Source organism: Macrotis lagotis, chromosome X, assembly GCF_037893015.1.
Source record: "Macrotis lagotis isolate mMagLag1 chromosome X, bilby.v1.9.chrom.fasta, whole genome shotgun sequence".
Taxonomy (NCBI): domain Eukaryota; kingdom Metazoa; phylum Chordata; class Mammalia; order Peramelemorphia; family Peramelidae; genus Macrotis; species Macrotis lagotis.
Genome location: NC_133666.1, coordinates 556,768,862 through 556,778,981, shown reverse-complemented (window position 1 = coordinate 556,778,981; position 10,120 = coordinate 556,768,862). Strand labels below are relative to the sequence as shown.

General features: G+C 34.5%; 1 long non-coding RNA gene across 2 annotated transcripts in view; it reads left to right on the top strand.

The window, feature by feature from the left end:
* The first annotated feature begins 4,600 nt into the window (after window positions 1-4,600).
* LOC141497872 (uncharacterized) overlaps window positions 4,601-10,120 on the top strand; it is a 194,558-nt gene continuing 189,038 nt past the window's right edge. For both annotated transcript variants that reach the window (XR_012471477.1, XR_012471478.1), the window contains exons 1-2: window positions 4,601-4,776; window positions 5,596-5,731. This is a non-coding gene — a long non-coding RNA (uncharacterized LOC141497872). The remainder of the gene's footprint in view (window positions 4,777-5,595; window positions 5,732-10,120) is intronic.

Sequence of the window (10,120 nt, the reverse complement as noted above, 5' to 3'; positions counted from 1 at the left end):
AGGAGAAAGCTGAATTCGAAGATAAAATATGGTGTAAAAATGGAGTCAATAGGAAAAAAAAGGAAATGGAAATAATACTCATAACAAATACAAAGGACCTATGAAGGAAGATGCTGTCCAACTCCAGAAAAAGAACTAATACCTAGATGTATGAATAATATGGTTTTACACACAAATGTGCATATATTTATACATATGTGTATACATGTACATAGGTACACATTTTATATATACATGTGTGTATATGTATGTGTCAAATTGTTGACTTCTCTAATGTGTAGTGGGGAGGGAGGAAAGGATACAGTTTGGACCTTAGAATTTAGCAAATAATAAAATAGTTCTTTAAAATTTAAAGATAGGAGGGTTGTTAAAATTGTAAAAAGTTACATTCACTTTTCAATGAAGTCAATGTATAATTAGGTTTATCTGATTGTTTTTCTTTGTACAAGAGACTTCTCATGAAATGGTAGGTAAATATAATGTCCATTGCACCACCTGGCCATACCTACAATTATTACTATTATTTTTTTTAATTTTAATTTTTTTTCTCTCCCTTTACTTTTTCGCCCAAGCAAATCTATCTATATTCATGGGGGGAGGGGTATTTTGTTTACTTGTAAACAAGTATATTTTATTAATGTAAAAAAACATTTGTACAAAATGAGAATAAAAAAATAAATTTAAAAAGAAAAAAAATTGAGTGATGGCATGAAATAATACTCATAACAAATACAAAGGACCTATGAAGGAAGATGCTGTCCAACTCTGGAAAAAGAACTAATACCTAGATGTATGAATAATATGGTTTTACACACAAATGTGCATATATTTATACATATGTGTATACATGTACATAGGTACACATTTTATATATACATGTGTGTATATGTATGTGTCAAATTGTTGACTTCTCTAATGTGTAGTGGGGAGGGAGGAAAGGATACAGTTTGGACCTTAGAATTTAGCAAATAATAAAATAGTTCTTTAAAATTTAAAGATAGGAGGGTTGTTAAAATTGTAAAAAGTTACATTCACTTTTCAATGAAGTCAATGTATAATTAGGTTTATCTGATTGTTTTTCTTTGTACAAGAGACTTCTCATGAAATGGTAGGTAAATATAATGTAACAGCCAAACACAGCAAACCTCAAAAAACAAATTTCTCAATGGGACTTCCGTATTAATTTTTTCATCTATAATAACTCTTTATTGCTTAGTATTCCCTTTTCTGTGCGAGAATAAAACTGTCCTATGCCAGATTCATGTGTGTACTCTGGGCAGTCTTTAGTGGGGAAAACACCATAGAGACAAAAACAAAATTCTTCTGAACCAGAGGTAGATGTGAAATTAGAGTACTACGTGCCTCATTCTCTTCTAAAGAAGGCAATCAACTCCAGAGCAATGAACCCAAGGTAATCATGAGGGAAGAACTGGCAAAAGTTGAAGGTTGCCAGCCCCTATGACTTCAGTCTACTAGTGCCTGGCCAACCTGAGTACTAGATAGTTTGTAAGAATAAGAATAAGGGATGTATAAGAAATTCAAACTATACTGTGAGTTTGAATTAGAAGTTCCCTCTCACATCCTCCAAAGAAACAAATTTAGAGTCAGGAAGTTTCTCCCTTGATAATGGAAATGTGTTTTTTTTTCTATTTAAAAAATCTCAGTCACAGGAAAAAGAGCTGGACTCGACAAAAAAATAATAACTGATGCTAATAAAGAATTTTCGGGTTTGCAAAAGATTTTCTACATGTAATCCCATTTTGACCTACCCAACAATGAATATGTAGATTTAACAGCAGTTATCTGGATTTTATAGATGAAGAAATGAAGGCTCAAGCAAGTTCAATAAACTCACCCAGGCTTAGAGAACAACTAAAGTGACTTTCAAATCTTGGTTTTCTTTTTCTTATGTCCAGCATAACATCCAAAATATCATGGTGCCTCTCAAACATAAACAAAAGAAATCCCTGCTGGAGGCCACACAAATTTGAAAACATTAGGGCACTGGATACTAAGATATGAAAAGCAGGAAAAGAGATTAAGTGATTGGAAATAAATCACAGTTGTTATTACAATTGAGAAGAGGCAAATTAAGAGGACATAAATAACTTCCATCCCATCTATTTACTTCTTCATTTTTACTTTGTAACTATGTTCTCTGCAAACTCTGAAGGTATTATTGATTTAAAAAATGATAAAAGAACATGCAGATTTCAACAGACAATTTCTTCTGTCAGACCATATCTTAATAATCTACATGACTGACTAGAAAATTCAGAGAATGCAAGATCCTAATGTGTGCAATTTTTTGTAGAATGTAAAAAGGTATTTAACTTGGTAAAATGAAAGTCAATCTTAAATGTTTTCTTCTAACAAGGTATCTTCCATGTATAGAGTAAAATCATAGTAGATTCCCTCATAGATGAAGCCCCAAAGATTAAAATCTTTTCCTATTATCCATAACAATGGAAACATAAAATGGTGAGACATATGTTTATCAAAAGTGTTTGTTACTTCTTGAAAGGTGTGTCTCACATGGTCCAAGAAGAGAGAAATTTCTTATGAATAGTGAAAGCCACCAGATGCTCCTGTTTACTGGTGATATTGTGTTAAGTCAGACACCTACATAATAGGCAATTGATAAATGCTTGTTCCTTTCCTCCTCTTGGAATACTGTAGTCTCCTAAATGACAACTATAATGATCTATTCTTGTATGCAGGAAAAACCAAATGGATGTAGAATGCCTAATGACTGAAGTATGATATTAATGAATAGCTTATTGCATTGATCTCACAATAAGAATTTTTGGATAGATGCCACAAGATGAATACTGAGATTGGTCCAGAATAAAACACAAGGAAGAAAAGTAGGTAGAACTGATTTGGGAGAAATTGTGAAGTGCTTTCCACGATCAATAGTGCCCCCTAAGGGGCGGCTAGGTGACGTAGTGGATAAAGCACTGGCCCTGGAGTCAGGAGTACCTGAGTTCAAATCCAGTCTCAGACACTTAATAATTACCTAGCTGTGTGGCCTTGGGCAAGCCACTTAACCCCGTTCGCCTTGCAAAAAAAACCACTAAAAAAACTAGTGCCCCCTAAAACAAAATTCTGTCCTTTTAACACCAATCTATATGCCTATATAATAGCATAATTTCCAAAGAATCAAAATTGTTAGAGAGCCAAAGGTCAATAGAGATAATTGGATGCATACTGAGGCAGGGTATCACTAATGATGACATGCATAGGTGAGAAATAGCATCAACAGATAATTTCAGGAAATATTGGAATGGAAAAGGAGGTGACCTGGTCATATGATGAAAGGGAGGGATAACATGTTAATCTTTCCCTCCCAAATGTTAAGACCTAGAAGTAAAATCAGGGAGGACTAAAGGAAAACATGAAAAAAAGTCATGCATGATAAGGTTACAATCTGCCCCCACTGGAGGGGGCACCAATATTGTTGAGAATGTGAATCCACTAAAGTATAAAGAACAAGAGTTAAAGTATAAGAAGTTGAAAATTTTAGTATAGTATAAGAGCCTTAACTAACAAATTTATAATATACTTTAAAGGATTTGATTAACAAAAATATCGTTGCCAATTTGTACAGTAACATTTCTTAAACATTTTTCAGAAATCATTCCATTTTACTTAATCAATTTTATTAAATACTTAACTTTGTTTGTTTCCTCTGCTGAGGAAAGAGTGATGGCTGAGGAGATAAGAAAAATAATAGTAATAATTATAATTTAATAATAACAAGAACAAGCACTTATTAATGTTTTAAAGCTTACAAAGTACTTTAACCATAACTGCCAAGGGAAATTTGGATATTTATAGCATCATTGGAGGGCTATATTTGGTCAAATATCTAACTAATTCACCCCTGAAAAGCACTTAGATTTAGTGAATTTTGAGTTCCCGTCTGTGGTTGCCTTGGCAACTCTAAACCAATATGGTCACAGGTCGAAAGTTTCCCACCCCTGAGTCATAAGCTTACACATTTGATTTTAGTTGGGGGGGGGGGAGGAAGGAATGCTATTATTATCCTCATTTTACAAATGAGAAAACTGAGAAAGGTTAAGTAACTTCCTTAGGGTTATACAGCTAATAAGTATATGAAGCTGGATTGGATCAGAGTCCAGTGATCTATTTTCCCCTTCTAATGGTCCTTTGAGAAAGACATTTTTTGCATTGTTATTAACATTCTCTAGATGAAGAAAAAGACATGGAACTAAATAAAACTAGAATTCAGGCTACCAAATCTCAAGTCCAATGTAGCTGGTATAATCTTATATGATAAATGCCAGATAAATATATTGCAACCCCTGCCTTATTTTGGCTGTGCCTATTTTTAACATGTGACTACTGTGCATTAGGAAATGGCTTGACATTTTTCTGAGGGTGAAAAAAATTAAACCACCTACTACTATTGCTCATACTCTAGAAACACAGGGAAACACTGAAATGTCTACCGGTATTTTTCTTTGTTTAATAAGACAAGGACATTTATAGGTCACATTCTAAAAGTTGAGCCTCAGCTTCCAGCACTTTAAACTTATAATTTTAATTCAGTGAATTAGGATACATATTTACACACACACACACACACACACACACACACACACACACACACACACACACAGACACTTCTTGTTTCTGGGTCATTTAGCAAAGATCAAACAACATATGACCTAGCTGAGATGGTTTGGTGTACAGTTGGAGTATTTGAGACTTGGATGGCATTTTTTGTACAAAATATAGCATGCTAAAGGGGTGAGTCTGTAATGTTAATATGGTACTAATGTAGCCATGACTGAGGATGCATTAATTTGTCTTTAATACTTTTGTATTGTTGACTTGACTTTATTGAACATTATGTTGTATTGATTTATGATATATTATTGATTTGTGCTTCTTGCATATATTTTGATTATAATCTATGTGTGTTATCCAATGTATTACTGTAAAATTTTCATTGTAAATACTGATATGTACTGTGCTTGATCTCATTTTTCTTGTTAACTTTTTGTATCATTAATTTGCTATTATCATATGCCATGATTGTTTAGTGTTTAGTTTGCTTTATCTTTTGTTTTATTTACTCTTTAGGTTTTTATTGCTTGTGATATGTCGATGATTGTGTCTATATCTGACTATCATCTATATGTTCCAACAGTGCTTAGTTGTAAATTTTTTTTCTGAATAAATACAGTTTTTAATCTGTTACCAGTTTATTATCCAATATATATTAAAACATTCCAGGACTATAGAGAACATGCATCTGGTGATTCACATCTAAAAATCAATTTTCACACATTTGACATTTAATTTTTAATTTACATGACATTTCAGTACATTCAGATGGATTTAATGTGGTCAGTAATGGTATTAGCCATTTTCCCAAATACTCTCCTAATTAGTAATTCCATGGATCTCCTTTTGTTCAGGTAGAATGCTCTGAAACTTCTGTCCTAGCTCTTCCATGAAAGTCATTTTAATCGAGATACTTTCCGGCACTTTGCAGTCTTTCAGTCAAGAGAACATGAAGGATGAAATCTAAACAAAAGCTTATTTACTTTTTCCACACTTCAGGAACCAGAGTAAATTCAGTCCAAAGAGCCCTAGGGGAAAGAAGTAGAAGAAGAAAAGAGCGACCTTTCATTCAGCACAATTGAAATTAGCAAAGAGGGCTTTATTTACACTGGACATTATCATCCTAATTAAAAAGGTAAGGCAATACATTGATAATGATAGATAATTGCTCTCTGGAGTGGGTATTGCTGAGATATGGTAATCAAATTGTTGTTTGGGACTATTTACATGTTAATAGGGTAGGATTCTTTGAGCGAGTCTTTTTTTTTCCAGGGAAGGTAGCTGCATCCAGGCAGAATAAGTTTCTCTGAGCCTTACCTCAGCATTGCTTTGGCAGTGCCTTTAATACCTTTTCCCTTCTCTTGCTACATTTTTTAGATGTTACTGAATGAGAAAAGGCACCATTTTCTTTCCTCTCCATTTCTCCTCTTTCAAAGTTCTCTTCCCCTTGATAAATGTGTTGATATCTCTTGTCTTTACTTGTCAAAATCCCTCCCGGCATCCCGCCACCTCCCAGAGAGACATTCTATATAGCAGAATATTTTTAAAGAAAAGACAAAGAGGAAGAAGGGGAAAAAAAAAACATTAAAATGATTAAGAACGTGAAAAGAGTCTGAATGTGTGTGAGAGACATACACACACACACATAGTGAGAGACAGAGAGAAAGCGAGAGACAGAGATAGAGACAGAGACAGAGACAGAGACAGAGACAGAGACAGAGACAGAGAGACAGAGATGTTTTATACTCAGGGACTTTCTACCTCAGCGAAGAAGTGGTAGGAAGTGACTTCTCATATTTGAAAAATTATCTCTAAAAGAATCCTCACCAATTTTAAAAGGTTAAATAAAGTTTTAAATCCAAACTGTTTTGATGGGCAGATATGCCACCCAAGATGGTTAAAGCTTCAGTCCTTTTGAAAGACTTCCTACTGTTTTTCATTTTCTTTCTCCTGTTGTCCCTGTGTTAATGTAATGCAATGTCATTAGACTTGGCTTTTCTACTTCGATGAACACTGCAAATCCCACCCCCAATTGCCTTATTTTTCAGACCTAGTTTTGACCCATAAAACTCTTATGTATCTTTACTCAGGCTGTCTCCCATTTCTGAAATATTCTCCCTCCCCTACCTCCGCCTTCTTGGAATCCCTAGTTTTCCTTCAAAGTTCAGTTCAAGTACCACCTCTTATAACCTCCTATAGCAGTGTCTCTCCCTCCCCAGAATACCTTGTATTTTTTTCTTATGCACTTATATTTGTTGTCTACCTCTTAGAATGTAAACACCTCAAGAACAGAGAATGGTTTAATTTTGTCTTTGTACTTCCAGTGCCTGTTTCAGTGCCTGGCCCCATAGCAGGTGTTTAATACTGATGCTTGTAGTGACTTCTCAGTTAACTTTTTTTTTTATTAAGAAAAGATTGGGTTGACTTTTTTTAGCTGAAAAATTGGGATCATTTCCAGAAATCAACTAAAGAGCCTTCTATGGTTTCCACAGCTTCTGAACAAGCTGCCCTTTACATGATCCCAACCCTGCCCAAGACCTTGATAAAAGTGTGGCCATGATGGGCACTCACCTTGGAATAACAGAGAAGGGAACACTGCCCAGTGGCCTGCCTCGGACTTTACCTCATTGTCTCCCACCCTACAGGATGCTACTACCAGGGAATACCTGAAGGGAGAGGTACACACATACATGCATATTTACATGCATATATACATATATAATATATGGAAATAGATATGCACACATATAAAATATAATTATATATATAATAGACTATATATTTTATGATGGGTCACACTGAAAATCAAGATCACAATGAATTATAAGAGAAGAGTTAAAATGAGAAGAGAAAGTGAATATGGAAAACTAGGACCTTTTATTTCTCATTTCACCTCTGTGATTCCAGATTTCAAGGACAGGCTTTGGAATCAAATGAAGGCAGTTTGAATTCAAACTTTCCCAAATTACTTAAGTGTCCTAGGCAGTGTTTTGTTCACATGTAAAATGAAGGGGTTAGACTTCAAGGGTTCTTAACCTAGGATCTCTGAGCTTGTGTTTTTTAAAAAATATATTTTGATAACTATTTCAGTAGAATTGATTTTCTTTGTAATATTACATGATTTCTTTTATACATTTAAAAACTTCATTGTATACAGTAACAGTAATACTGTAACAACATTCACCATAAAAGACTCAACTACTTTTCTCAATACAATGAAGCAAAATAATTCCAAAGAACTCAGGATGAAAAAATGTGATCCACCTCCAAAGAGAGAACTGGTGAGCTCTAAGTGTAAATTGAAGCATACTTTTTTTATTTTCTGTAATTTTTTTTGCTTTTTTTCCCCCTCACAACATGGCTAATATGGACATATATTTGTATGACTTCACATGTATAATTGATATCCTATTTGCCTTCTCAATGAGTGTGAGAGGGGCTGGGAGGAGGGAGAATATTTTGAATTCAAAATTTCAAAAGATTAATGTTATAAATAAATAAAACTATTTTGAGAAGGGTTCTATAGCCTTCACCAGTCCTCTAAAGGGGTTCCTGATAAGGAAAAAGAAAAGTTAAGAATCACAGAACTAGATGACTGATTTCTAAATTTTTGCTTTCCTAGTCAGCATCTTCTGTTCCTTTGTTGCCACTTTAAATCAGAACTTCTCTACATTTATCAATGGGTTTAGTATTAGAGGGGAAAGGATTAGGGGGTCAGGAAGGTGTTGAGGAGAGCTTTTTATCAGTCTATAAAAATATTCCCAGGATTCTCCACCCATATCCTTCTCTCTCTCTCTCTCTCCCTCCCTCTCTCCACACATTTCAGTGAAGTCATAGAACTGCTTAATAACTAGTTTACTGTTATTTGCCAAACCCCCATTAATCTCTTTTTTAAAAAAAATTAATAATGCCCCCTTATTTCATTTACTTGAGCACATTGGACTTGAAATTAGAAAGGCTTAGTTTTAACTTTTAACCTCAACATTTACTAGTGGATGATTTTAAGCATCACAAATTATTTTGCCTTCGTTTTCTCATTTGTGAATAAAATAGACAATATCTGTAACATTTATCTCAAAATTATTGTAAGATTCAAATGAGATCATGTATAGACTTTATAAACCATAAAATGCTTTCTAAATGCCCAGTCATTTAAAAAAAATCATAACTCTTAGGTACCATGTATGTAAAAATGATTCCTTAAAGTAGAATGTCTCAGAAGGGGAGAAAGTAAGAAGTATGACAGCATAGAATCAAATAAATGGGTAGTAAAAATAAATCCTGAATTACATTAGAGAGTCAGAATCATTTTGTGAAAATGCATATAAAAGGATTCTGCCTGATTGTTAACTGTGGAGAGTCATGCAAATGAATAGGCAAACAAAATTAAAAGGGACCTAAAGGGAAAGAAGGCTGGGTAAACTTCCTATCACTTATCTCAATCTACTCCTCTTCTCATGGATTTCCACCTTAGAAAAAAGTGGAGACTCCCAGCTTTAGATGTTATCTCTGATGTAGGCCTGGGGGAGGGGAAAACCACCTTTGATATAGTTTGCATCCTACTGAGTATCTTGTGCAGGTAGAACTCATTTTTTAAAGATTTTTATAATGAAAATGGAACCCATGTCATATGACTTGTCATCACATTTCCATTGAAAATATTTTACTTGCCCAATTTTGTAAGAACAATAACTATTTCTACTCTACTGCTTCAGTTTTATGAAAGGTCAGTGGACTCTGAGGGATTCCTGAAGATTCCTTAGGACTACAGAGTTATTTCTGTTTTCTGAACTAGTGAAAGTGTGGAATTGTTTTGTCAGTCAGTCAACATGCATTTATTAGGTGCTTGGGCATTTAGGTGGAGCAGTGGATGGAGCACTAGTCCTGTAGTTAAGAGGACCTGAGTTCAAATTTGACCTCCCACATTTGACACTCACCAGACACTTGACACTAGCTGTGTGACTTAGGCAAGTCATTTAACTCTGATCACCTCTCATTCAGAGCCATCTCCAGTCATCCTGATCCATAATCGGCCACTGGATCCAGATGTCCCCAGAGGAGAAGGGGAGACTGGTGACTTAGCACAGCACCACCTTACTCAAATTCAATTCATGTGCATTTACTCTCAAGCAACTTATAGTGTAATCAGTGCAGGTTTTAAATTGAGGATTAAAAAAAAATTTAGAAGTTGAATCCCTTAATTTTGCTATTTACAATTAACTTCACAGAGGTTGGTCCATGTTGTTGTTCAGTAATGTCCATCTCTTTGTGATCCCATGGAACACAGCACACCAATATTGTCCATGGGGTTTTCTTGGCAAAGATGTGGAGTGGTTTTCCATTTTCTTTTCCAGTAGATTGTGATTTGCCTAGGGTCACACAGAATCTGAAGTCGAATATGAATTTAGGTCTTCCTGATTCAGGTCTAGAGCTTAATTGGTTCATAATCAATGCTCATTTACTTAAATGATTAATTTAACATTACATAGTATAATATTGTCAGAAGTGGAATTTGAACCTGGGT